Here is an 11762-nt window from a genome sequence, read left to right on the forward strand (position 1 = left end):
CACCAAGAGAAAACAATCCCAAAAAAGTGGCTTATTTTTCAAAATGAGAAAATAACCCCGTAAGAGGTGTATATTTGTTAATATTAGAAAACAACCCCGTGAGTGGGGTATATCTTTCAACATGAGAAAACAACCCCAAAAAAGTGGTATATTTGTCGGGTATACCTTTCAACTAGAGAAATTAACCCTAAAAAAGTGGTATTTCTGTCAATATGAGAATACAACGCCGTAAGAGCGGTACATCTTTCAACATGAGAAAACAACACTAGAAAAGTGGTATATTGTTTAATATGAGAAAACAACTAGGTAAGAGGGTTATATTTGTCAATATTAGAAAAAAGAACCCCATAAGAGGGATATAACTTTCAATATGAGAAAATAATTCCCAAAATAGTGGTATATTTGTCAATATGAGAAAACAACCCCGTAAGATGGGTGTATCTTTCAACATGCGAAAACAATCCCAAAAAAAGTGGTTTATTTATCAATATCAGAAAAAAACCCCGTAAGAGGTGTATATTTATTAATATTAGAAAACAACCCCGTAAGAGGGGTATATCTTTCAACATGAGAAAAGTACCCCAAAAAAGTGGAATATTTCTCAATATTAGAAAACAACCTCGTAAGATGGGTATATCTTTCAACATGAGAAAACAATCCAAAAAATGCTTTATTTATCAATATTAGAAAACAAACCCGTAAAAGGAGTATATTATTCAACACGAGAAAATTACCCGAAAATAGTGGTATATTTGTCAATATGAGAAAATAACCCCGTAAGTTGGGTGTATCTTTCAACATGAGAAAACAATCCCAAAAATGGTTTATTTGTCAATATGAGAAAACAACCCGTTCGGTGTATATTTGTTAATATTAGAAAACAACCCCGTAAGAGGGGTATATGTTTCAACATAAGAAAACAACCCCAAAAAGTGGTATATTTCTAAATATTAGAAAACAACCTCGTAAGATGGCTATATCTTTCAACATGAGAGAACAATCCCAAAAAGTGCTTTATTTATCAATATTAGAAAACAGACCCGTAAAGGGGTATATCATACAACACGAGAAAAGAACTCCAAAATAGTGGTATTTTTGTCAATATGAGAAAACAACCCCGTAAGAGGGGTATATTTGTTAATATTAGAAAACAATCCCGTAAGCGGGGCATATCTTTCAACATGAGAAAACAATCCCGGAAAAGTGGTGTATTTGTCAATATGAGAAAAAACCCGTGAGAGGGGTATATTTTCAACATGAGAAAACAACCCCATAATAGTGGTATATTTGTCAATATGAGAAAACAACCCCGTAAGAGGGCTATATTTGTCAATATTAGAAAACAACCCTATAAGATGAATATATCTTTCAACATGAGAAAACAACTCCAAAAAGGGATATATCTTTCAACATGAGAAAGAACACCGGAAAAGTGGTACAATGTTTAATATGAGAATATAATCCGGTAAGAGGGTTATATTTGTTAATATTAGAAAAGGCCCCGTAAGAGGGATATATCTTTCAATATGATAAAACAATCCCGAAAAGTGGTATATTTGTCAATATAAGAAAACAACACCGTTAGATGGGTGTATCTTTCAACATGAGAAAATAACCCCAAAAAGTGGTACATTTGTCAATATTAGAAAAAACCTCGTAATAGGGGTATATCTTTCAACATGAGAAGACAACCCGAAACAACTTGTAGATTTGTTAATATTAGAAAAACCCCGTAAGAGGGATATATCTTTCAACATGAGAAAACAACATGAAAAAGTGTATATTTGTCAATATTAGAAACAACCCCGTAAGAGGGGTATATCTTTCAACATGGAAATCAACCCCACAAAGTGGTGTATTTTTCAATTTTACAAAACAACCCCGTAAGATGGGTGTATCTTTCAACATGAGAAAACAATCCCAATAAAGTGGTACATTTTCAATATTAGAAAACAAGAGGGTATATCTTTCAACAAGAGAAAACAATCCTAAAAAGTGGCTTATTTTTCAAAATGAGAAAATAACCCCGTAAGAGGTGTATATTTGTTAATATTAGAAAACAACCCCGTAAGCGGTGTATGTCTTTCAACATGAGAATACAACCCCAAAAACTGGTATATTTGTCGGTATACCTTTCAACTTGAGAAAACAACCCTAAAAAGTGGTATTTCGTCAATATGAGAATACAACGCCGTGAGAGGGTACGCCTTTCAACATGAGAAAACAACACTAGAAAAGTGGTATATTGTTTAATATGAGAAAACAAACTGGGTAAGAGGGTTATATTTGTCAATATTAGAAAAAGAACCCCATAAGAGGGATGTATCTTTCAATATGAGAAAACAATCCAAAAAGTGGTATATTTGTCAATATGAGAAAACAACCCCGTAAGATGAGAAAACAATCCCAAAAAATGGGAAAACAATCCCAAAAATGGTTTATTTGTCAATATGAGAAAACAATCCCGTAAGAGGTGTATATTTGTTAATATTAGGAAACAACCCCGTAAGAGGGTATATGTTTCAAGATAAGAAAACAACCCCAAAAAGTGGTATATTTCTAAATATTAGAAAACAACCTCGTAAGATGGCTATATCTTTCAACATGAGAGAACAATCCCAAAAAGTGCTTTATTTATCAATATTAGAAAATAAACCCGTAAGAGGGGTATATCATACAACACGAGAAAAGTGCGAAATAGTGGTATATTAGTCAATATGAGAAAACAACCCCGTAAGATGGGTGTATCTTTCAACATGAGAAAACAATCCCAAAAAGTGGTACGTTTGTCAATATTATAAAACAACTCCGTAATAAGGGTATATCTTTCAACATGAGAAGACAACTCGAAAGAACTTGTAGATTTGTTAAAATTAGAAAAACCCCGTAAGAGGGATATATCTTTCAACATGAGAAAACAACATGAAAAAGTGTATATTTGTCAATATTAGAAACAACCCCGTAAGAGGGTATATCTTTCAACATGGAAAACAACCCCAACAAAGTGGTATATTTTTCAATTTTACAAAACAACTGTAAGATGGGTGTATCTTTCAACATGAGAAAACAATCCGAATAAAGTGGTATATTTTCAATATTAGAAACAAGAGGTGTATATCTTTCACCAAGAGAAAACAATCCCAAAAGTGGCTTATTTTTCAAAATGAGAAAATAACCCCGTAAGAGGTGTATATTTGTTAATATTAGAAAACAACCCCGTAAGCGGGGTATATCTTCAACATGAGAAAACAACCCCAAAAAGTGGTATATTTGTCGGGTATACCTTTCAACTAGAGAAATTAACCCTAAAAAGTGGTATTTCGTCAATATGAGAATACAACGTAAGAGCGGTACATCTTTCAACATGAGAAAACAACACTAGAAAAATGGTATATTGTTTATATGAGAAAACAACTAGGTAAGAGGGTTATATTTGTCAATATTAGAAAAAGAACCCCATAAGAGGGATATATCTTTCAATATGAGAAAATAATTCCCAAAATAGTGGTATATTTGTCAATATGAGAAAACAACCCCGTAAGATGGGTGTATCTTTCAACATGCGAAAACAATCCCAAAAAGTGGTTTATTTATCAATATCGGAAAAAACCCCGTAAGAGGTGTATATTTATTAATATTAGAAAACAACCCCGTAAGAGGGGTATATCTTTCAACATGAGAAAACAACCCCAAAAAAGTGGTATATTTCTCAATATTAGAAAACAACCTCGTAAGATGGGTATATCTTTCAACATGAGAAAACAATCCAAAAATGCTTTATTTATCAATATTAGAAAACAAACCCGTAAAAGGAGTATATTATTCAACACGAGAAAATTACCCGAAATAGTGGTATATTTGTCAATATGAGAAAACAACCCCGTAAGTTGGGTGTATCTTTCAACATGAGAAAACAATCCCAAAAATGGTTTATTTGTCAATATGAGAAAACAACCCGTTAGAGGTGTATATTTGTTAATATTAGAAAATAACCCCGTAAGAGGGTATATGTTTCAACATAAGAAAACAACCCAAAAAGTGGTATATTTCTAAATATTAGAAAACAACCCCGTAAGAGGGGTATATGTTTCAACATAAGAAAACAACCCCAAAAAGTGGTATATTTCTAAATATTAGAAAACAACCTCGTAAGATGGCTATATCTTTCAACATGAGAGAACAATCCCAAAAAGTGCTTTATTTATCAATATTAGAAAACAGACCCGTATCATACAACACGAGAAAAGAACCCCAAAATAGTGGTATTTTTGTCAATATGAGAAAACAACCCCGTAAGAGGGGTATATTTGTTAATATTAGAAAACAATCCCGTAAGCGGGCATATCTTTCAACATGAGAAAACAATCCCAAAAAGTGGTGTATTTGTCAATATGAGAAAAAACCCCGTGAGAGGGGTATATTTTCAACATGAGAAAACAACCCCATTATAGTGGTATATTTGTCAATATGAGAAAACAACCCCGTAAGAGGGCTATATTTGTCAATATTAGAAAACAACCCTATAAGATGGATATATCTTTCAACATGAGATAACAACTCCAAAAAGGGATATATCTTTCAACATGAGAAAGAGCACCGGAAAAGTGGTACAATGTTTAATATGAGAAAATAATCCGGTAAGAGGGTTATATTTGTTAATATTAGAAAAGGCCCGTAAGAGGGATATATCTTTCAATATGATAAAACAATCCCGACAAAAGTGGTATATTTGTCAATATGAGAAAACAACCCCATAAGATGGGTGTATCTTTCAACATGAGAAAATAACCCAAAAAAAGTGGTACATTTGTCAATATTATAAAACAACTCCGTAATAGGGGTATATCTTTCAACATGAGAAGACAACCCGAAAGAACTTGTAGATTTGTTAATATTAGAAAAACCCGTAAGAGGGATATATCTTTCAACATGAGAAAACAACATGAAAAAGTGTATATTTGTCAATATTAGAAACAACCCCGTAAGAGGGTATATCTTTCAACATGGAAAACAACCCCAACAAAGTGGTATATTTTTCAATTTTACAAAACAACCCTGTAAGATGGGTGTATCTTTCAACATGAGAAAACAATCCCAATAAAGTGGTACATTTTCAATATTAGAAACAAGAGGTGTATATCTTTCACCAAGAGAAAACAATCCCGGAAAAGTGGCTTATTTTCAAAATGAGAAAATAACCCCGTAAGAGGTGTATATTTGTTAATATTAGAAAACAACCCCGTAAGCGGGGTATATCTTCAACATGAGAAAACAACCCCAAAAAGTAGTATATTTGTCGGGTATACCTTTCAACTAGAGAAATTAACCCTAAAAAGTGGTATTTGTCAATATGAGAATACAACGCCCGTAAGAGGGGTGACTTTCAACATGAGAAAACAACACTAGAAAAGTAGTATATTGTTTAATATGAGAAAACAATTAGGTAAGAGGGTTATATTTGTCAATATTAGAAAAAGAACCCCATAAGAGGGATATATCTTTCAATATGAGAAAACAATTTACAAAATAGTGGTATATTTGTCAATATGAGAAAACAACCCCGTAAGATGGGTGTATCTTTCAACATGAGAAAACAATCCCAAAAAGTGGTTTATTTATCAATATCGGAAAACAACCCCGTAAGAGGTGTATATTTATTAATATTAGAAAACAACCCCGTAAGAGGGGTATATCTTTCAACATGAGAAAACAATCCAAAAAGTGCTTTATTTATCAATATTAGAAAACAAACCCGTAAAAGGAGTTTATTATTCAACACGGAAAATTACCCGAAAATAGTGGTATATTTGTCAATATGAGAAAGCAACCCCGTAAGTTGGGTGTATCTTTCAACATGAGAAAACAATCCCAAAAAATGGTTTATTTGTCAATATGAGATAACAACCCCGTTAGAGGTGTATATTTGTTAATATTAGAAAATAACCCCGTAAGAGGGTATATGTTTCAACATAAGAAAACAACCCCAAAAGTGGTATATTTCTAAATATTAGAAAACAACCTCGTAAGATGGCTATATCTTTCAACATGAGAGAACAATCCCAAAAAGTGCTTTATTTATCAATATTAGAAAACAAACCCGTAAAGGGGTATATCATACAACACGAGAAAAGAACCCCAAAATAGTGGTATTTTTGTCAATATGAGAAAACAACCCCGTAAGAGGGGTATATTTGTTAATATTAGAAAACAATCCCGTAAGTGGGGCATATCTTTCAACATGAGAAAACAATCCCGGAAAAGTGGTGTATTTGTCAATATGAGAAAAAACCCCGTGAGAGGGGTATATTTTCAACATGAGAAAACAACCCCATAATAGTGGTATATTTGTCAATATGAGAAAACAACCCCGTAAGAGGGCTATATTTGTCAATATTAGAAAACAACCCTATAAGATGGATATATCTTTCAACATGAGATAACAACTCCAAAAGGAATATATCATTCAACATGAGAGCACCGGAAAAGTGGTACAATGTTTAATATGAGAAAATAATCCGGTAAGAGGGTTATTTTGTTAATATTAGAAAAAGGCCCGTAAGAGGGATATATCTTTCAATATGTTAAAACAATCTCGACAAAAGTGGTATATTTGTCAATATGAGAAAACAACCCCATAAGATGGGTGTATCTTTCAACATGAGAAAATAACCCAAAAAGTGGTACAATTGTCAATATTATAAAACAACTCTGTAATAGGGTATATCTTTCAACATGAGAAGACAATCCGAAAGAACTTGTAGATTTGTTAATATTGGAAAAACCCCGTAAGAGGGATATATCTTTCAACATGAGAAAACAACATGAAAAAGTGTATATTTGTCAATATTAGAAACAACCCCGTAAGAGGGTATATCTTTCAACATGGAAAACAACCCCAACAAAGTGGTATATTTTTCAATTTTACAAAACAACCCTGTAAGATGGGTGTATCTTTCAACATGAGAAAACAATCCCAATAAAGTGGTACATTTTTCAATATTAGAAACAAGAGGTGTATATCTTTCACCAAGAGAAAACAATCCCAGAAAAGTGGCTTATTTTTCAAAATGAGAAAATAACCCCGTAAGAGGTGTATATTTGTTAATATTAGAAAACAACCCCGTAAGCGGGGTATATCTTTCAACATGAGAAAACAACCCCAAAAAAGTGGTATATTTGTCGGGTATACCTTTCAACTAGAGAAATTAACCCTAAAAAGTGGTATTTCGCCAATATGAGAATACAACGCCGTAAGAGGGGTACATCTTTCAACATGAGAAAACAACACTAGAAAAGTGGTATATTGTTTAATATGAGAAAACAACTAGGTAAGAGGGTTATATTTGTCAATATTAGAAAAATGAACCCCATAAGAGGGATATATCTTTCAATATGAGAAAACAATTCCCAAAAGAGTGGTATATTTGTCAATATGAGAAAACAACCCCGTAAGATGGGTGTACATTTCAATATGAGAAAACAATCCCAAAAAGTGGTTTATTTATCAACATGAGAAAACAACCCCGTAAGAGGTGTATATTTATTAATATTAGAAAACAACCCCGTAAGAGGGTATATCTTTCAACATGAGAAAACAATCCCAAAAGTGGTATATTTCTCAATATTAGAAAACAACCTCGTAAGATGGGTATATCTTTCAACATGAGAAAACAATCCAAAAAGTGCTTTATTTATCAATATTAGAAAACAAACCCGTAAAGGGGTATATCATTCAACATGAGAAAGTACCCGAAAATAGTGGTATATTTGTCAATATGAGAAAACAACCCCGTAAGATGGGTGTATCTTTCAACATGAGAAAACAATCCCAAAAATGGTTTATTTGACAATATGACAAAACAACCTCGTAAGAGGTGTATATTTGTTAATATTAGAAAACAACCCCGTAAGAGGGGTATATGTTTCAACATAAGAAAACAACCCCAAAAGTGGTATATTTCTAAATATTAGAAAAAACCTCGTAAGATGGCTATATCTTTCAACATGAGAGAACAATCCCAAAAAGTGCTTTATTTATCAATATTAGAAAACAAACCCGTAAAATGGGTATATCATACAACACGAGAAAAGAACCCCAAAATAGTGGTATTTTTGTCAATATGAGAAAATAACCCCGTAAGAGGGGTATATTTGTTAATATTAGAAAACAATCCCGTAAGCGGGCATATCTTTCAACATGAGAAAACAATCCCAAAGAAGTGGTGTATTTGTCAATATGAGAAAAAACCCCGTGAGAGGGGTATATTTTCAACATGAGAAAACAACCCCATAATAGTGGTATATTTGTCAATATGAGAAAACAACCCCGTAAGAGGGCTATATTTGTCAATATTAGAAAACAACCCTATAAGATGGATATATCTTTCAACATGAGATAACAACTCCAAAAATGGATATATCTTTCAACATGAGAAAAGAACACCGGAGAAGTGGTACAATGTTTAATATGAGAAAATAATCCGGTAAGAGGGTTATATTTGTTAATATTAGAAAAGGCCCGTAAGAGGGATATATCTTTCAATATGATAAAACAATCCCGACAAAAGTGGTATATTTGTCAATATGAGAAAACAACCCCATAAGATGGGTGTATCTTTCAACATGAGAAAATAACTCAAAAAGTGGTACATTTGTCAATATTATAAAACAACTCCGTAATACGGGGTATATCTTTGAACATGAGAAGACAACCCGAAAGAACTTGTAGATTTGTTAATATTAGAAAAACCCCATAAGAGGGATATATCTTTCAACATGAGAAAACAACATGAAAAAGTGTATATTTGTCAATATTAGAAACAACCCCGTAAGAGGGTATTGTAACACCCCATCAAGCGTCAATATGTAGGTTGTTAAGAATCCGGACATGAGGTTATTGACATATAAACATATGATTATACTTAAACATCATTTAACAAGTATTACAAACATCTTCTTATGCCTTATAAGGCATACTTCCATATATATCACATAGCGCATACAAAAATGCATCGGAGGTGACTTCACAAAACGGCCCAACTTGACAGAATCGCTAAAAGCTAGACTTCACATACAACCAACGGATGCACTACTATTTACAAACCTGAAAGAAAAATTTTGGAGAGGTGTGAGCCTCCATTTCGGTAAATAAATAATCAACATAATCTATATCACATACACTTAATACAATTTCCACCCAATCACATAACTTTCCATGATATTCATAGTTTAGGTATAAAGTCATACCATTCTACTCAATTCATTACAATCATCATAGAAGAAATACAATTCAACAATTATGGTTAGTTCTCACGGCTTGTGGATCCCCTTTAATGTGCTGCTCCGCCTCATCCTCACATATCACACACGTAAGCTCGCCTCATCTCACATTATACACTTTTATAGCCTCTCTAGGCTTTAGCCTCCCAAGGCTTTATATATATATTTTTTTCACAGGGAATCCACCATTCACATGCACATATGCACTTAACATCACAATTCAATCATTTCACTTATATCATATTTCAGCAATAACAATTGTTCCACTCAACACCAATTATTTCCATCTCAGTCATTCAAACATAAACAATATTAAGCAAACGCAACCATTTGCGAACATTTGATTAAATATATGAACATAGCAAATATTAACTATTTACTTACTCAAAATATACTTATTCCTTTAGCATATAAGAACCTCCTTTCTCCACAACTTCCTTTCCAGGGCCTTTGAGTACCCGTGAACACATTCATCAATTCACATTTCATGCATATTACAAATATTCATGTAAATGCGAGTTCTAATGCATTACAAGATCATCCCTCTCTAATTCATAGGTCTAACTCTTCCTCTAAGACTCTCAATTACTGTTTTAATATCCTATAAACATTTCCCATCTAGTTAAATACCAATTTAACTCAAACTAACATCAATAAATTGCATAAAACTAATCTCCAACATTTCTGTTTTCTAGACAGAATTTAGTACCAAGGTATATTTATTGCTGGGAAAATTGGCTTAATACAAAAATCTCATATTAAATAGACATATCCATTTATGCGTCTAGTTTCATCTCCAAGAAGAATTACTCAATTCTGACTTCTATAGATTTAATTATTTTCAAATTACTGAGCAAGGGTCATACAGCTAGTTGTACCCGAGCAGCAATCTATTTCTCAATTTAAGCAACCAAAACGGAAAAATAGCAAAATCACAAAACTACAAAGTTATAGAGGACTCTTTAAAATTTCCATAGACACCAATTAAGCTTAATTTGGACTTATATAACCCATGTTATGCCTAAAATACAGAACATCAAGGTTGCTGGAATTTTGACAGTTTTCTATCTTAACATACTTAAACTTAAATCAAGCTTAATCTTTATGCAATCATTCAATACTCTACTAATTCATGATAATCAGACCTTTAATTAATCAATGAGAGCATCAAATGAATTTTTCCAATTTGTAATCAAGAACCCTAATGACAAATTAATAACACTCAAGTAACAACTTACCAATTTCAGTTTTGGGTTGCTAATATGCTTAAATCCTTTAGCTTTAGCTTGGCTCCTTCAATAGTTGGCAAAACCCTATCTTAATCTTAAGTTTTCTAGGTATTCCACTCCTCTCTCTTATTCCAAATTTTGTGTTTTTGGCCATGAACGAATTTTAGAGAAATGAAGAGGTAAAATGAGCTTGCTCATGGTTCCAATTCCAATATTCCTCTCTTAATGCCACCACCTACTAAACTATTTTTATCACCCTAAATTAATTCTTACTAACCATATATAGGTACTAACTTTTAATTGTATCTTTTAAGTCCAATCTATTTACCCAACCTTCAACTATTGGTTCAATTAAGTCTTAAGGCTGAATACACATAACCCAAGTACTTAATCAACTTATCTAAATTAATAATCTAATATCATGCTTCTTATTCTCTACTTATAATTAATATATATATGTTCTCATAAAATAAAAATATCATTGATATACCATCATATGCCCAATGATTAAATATAAATGCACATAACATGGATGATGAGAAAATGCAGTTACAACTCTCCCTTCCTTAAGAAATTTCGTCCGAAATTTTAACAACTCACCAACATTGCAATGGAATATGCGGATATACTGTCTCATATGCTCTTCTACTTCCCAAGTTGCTTCTCTTGGTGAATGATGACTCCACTTAATTTTGACCATAGGAATGTCTTTCTTTCTCAATTTCTTAACCCTTGATTAAGAATTTCTATCGGCTCTTCCACATATGTCAACTTTTCCGTGATTTCTATCTCCGGCTCGGAATGATATAACTAGGATCCGATCTATATCGCCTCAACATAGAAACGTGAAAACATCATGAATAGAAGACAACTCTGTAGGTAATGCTAACCTATAAGCCAATGGTCCAACTCTTTCAATAATTTCATAAGGTCCTACATACCTCGGACTCAATTTCCTTGTTTACCAAACCTTATTATTCCTTTCCATGGTGATACCCGTAAGAAAACTTTATCACCCACAATATATTCTATTTCCCTTGATGCAAATCAGCATAACTCTTTGTTTGTCCTGTGCTACTTTCAAATTCTTTTAACTATCTCTATTTTATCCAACGTTTCTTGTACCAATTCGGACCTTCGTCGTCTTAAACCTTCAACATCCCGGCACTGGACTTCTACATTTCCTCCCATACAAAGCTTCATAAGGAGCCATACCGATACTAGAATGAAAACGTTGTTATCGCAAATTCCATC

This window comes from Ricinus communis, chromosome 3, assembly GCF_019578655.1.
Source record: "Ricinus communis isolate WT05 ecotype wild-type chromosome 3, ASM1957865v1, whole genome shotgun sequence".
Classification (NCBI taxonomy): domain Eukaryota; kingdom Viridiplantae; phylum Streptophyta; class Magnoliopsida; order Malpighiales; family Euphorbiaceae; genus Ricinus; species Ricinus communis.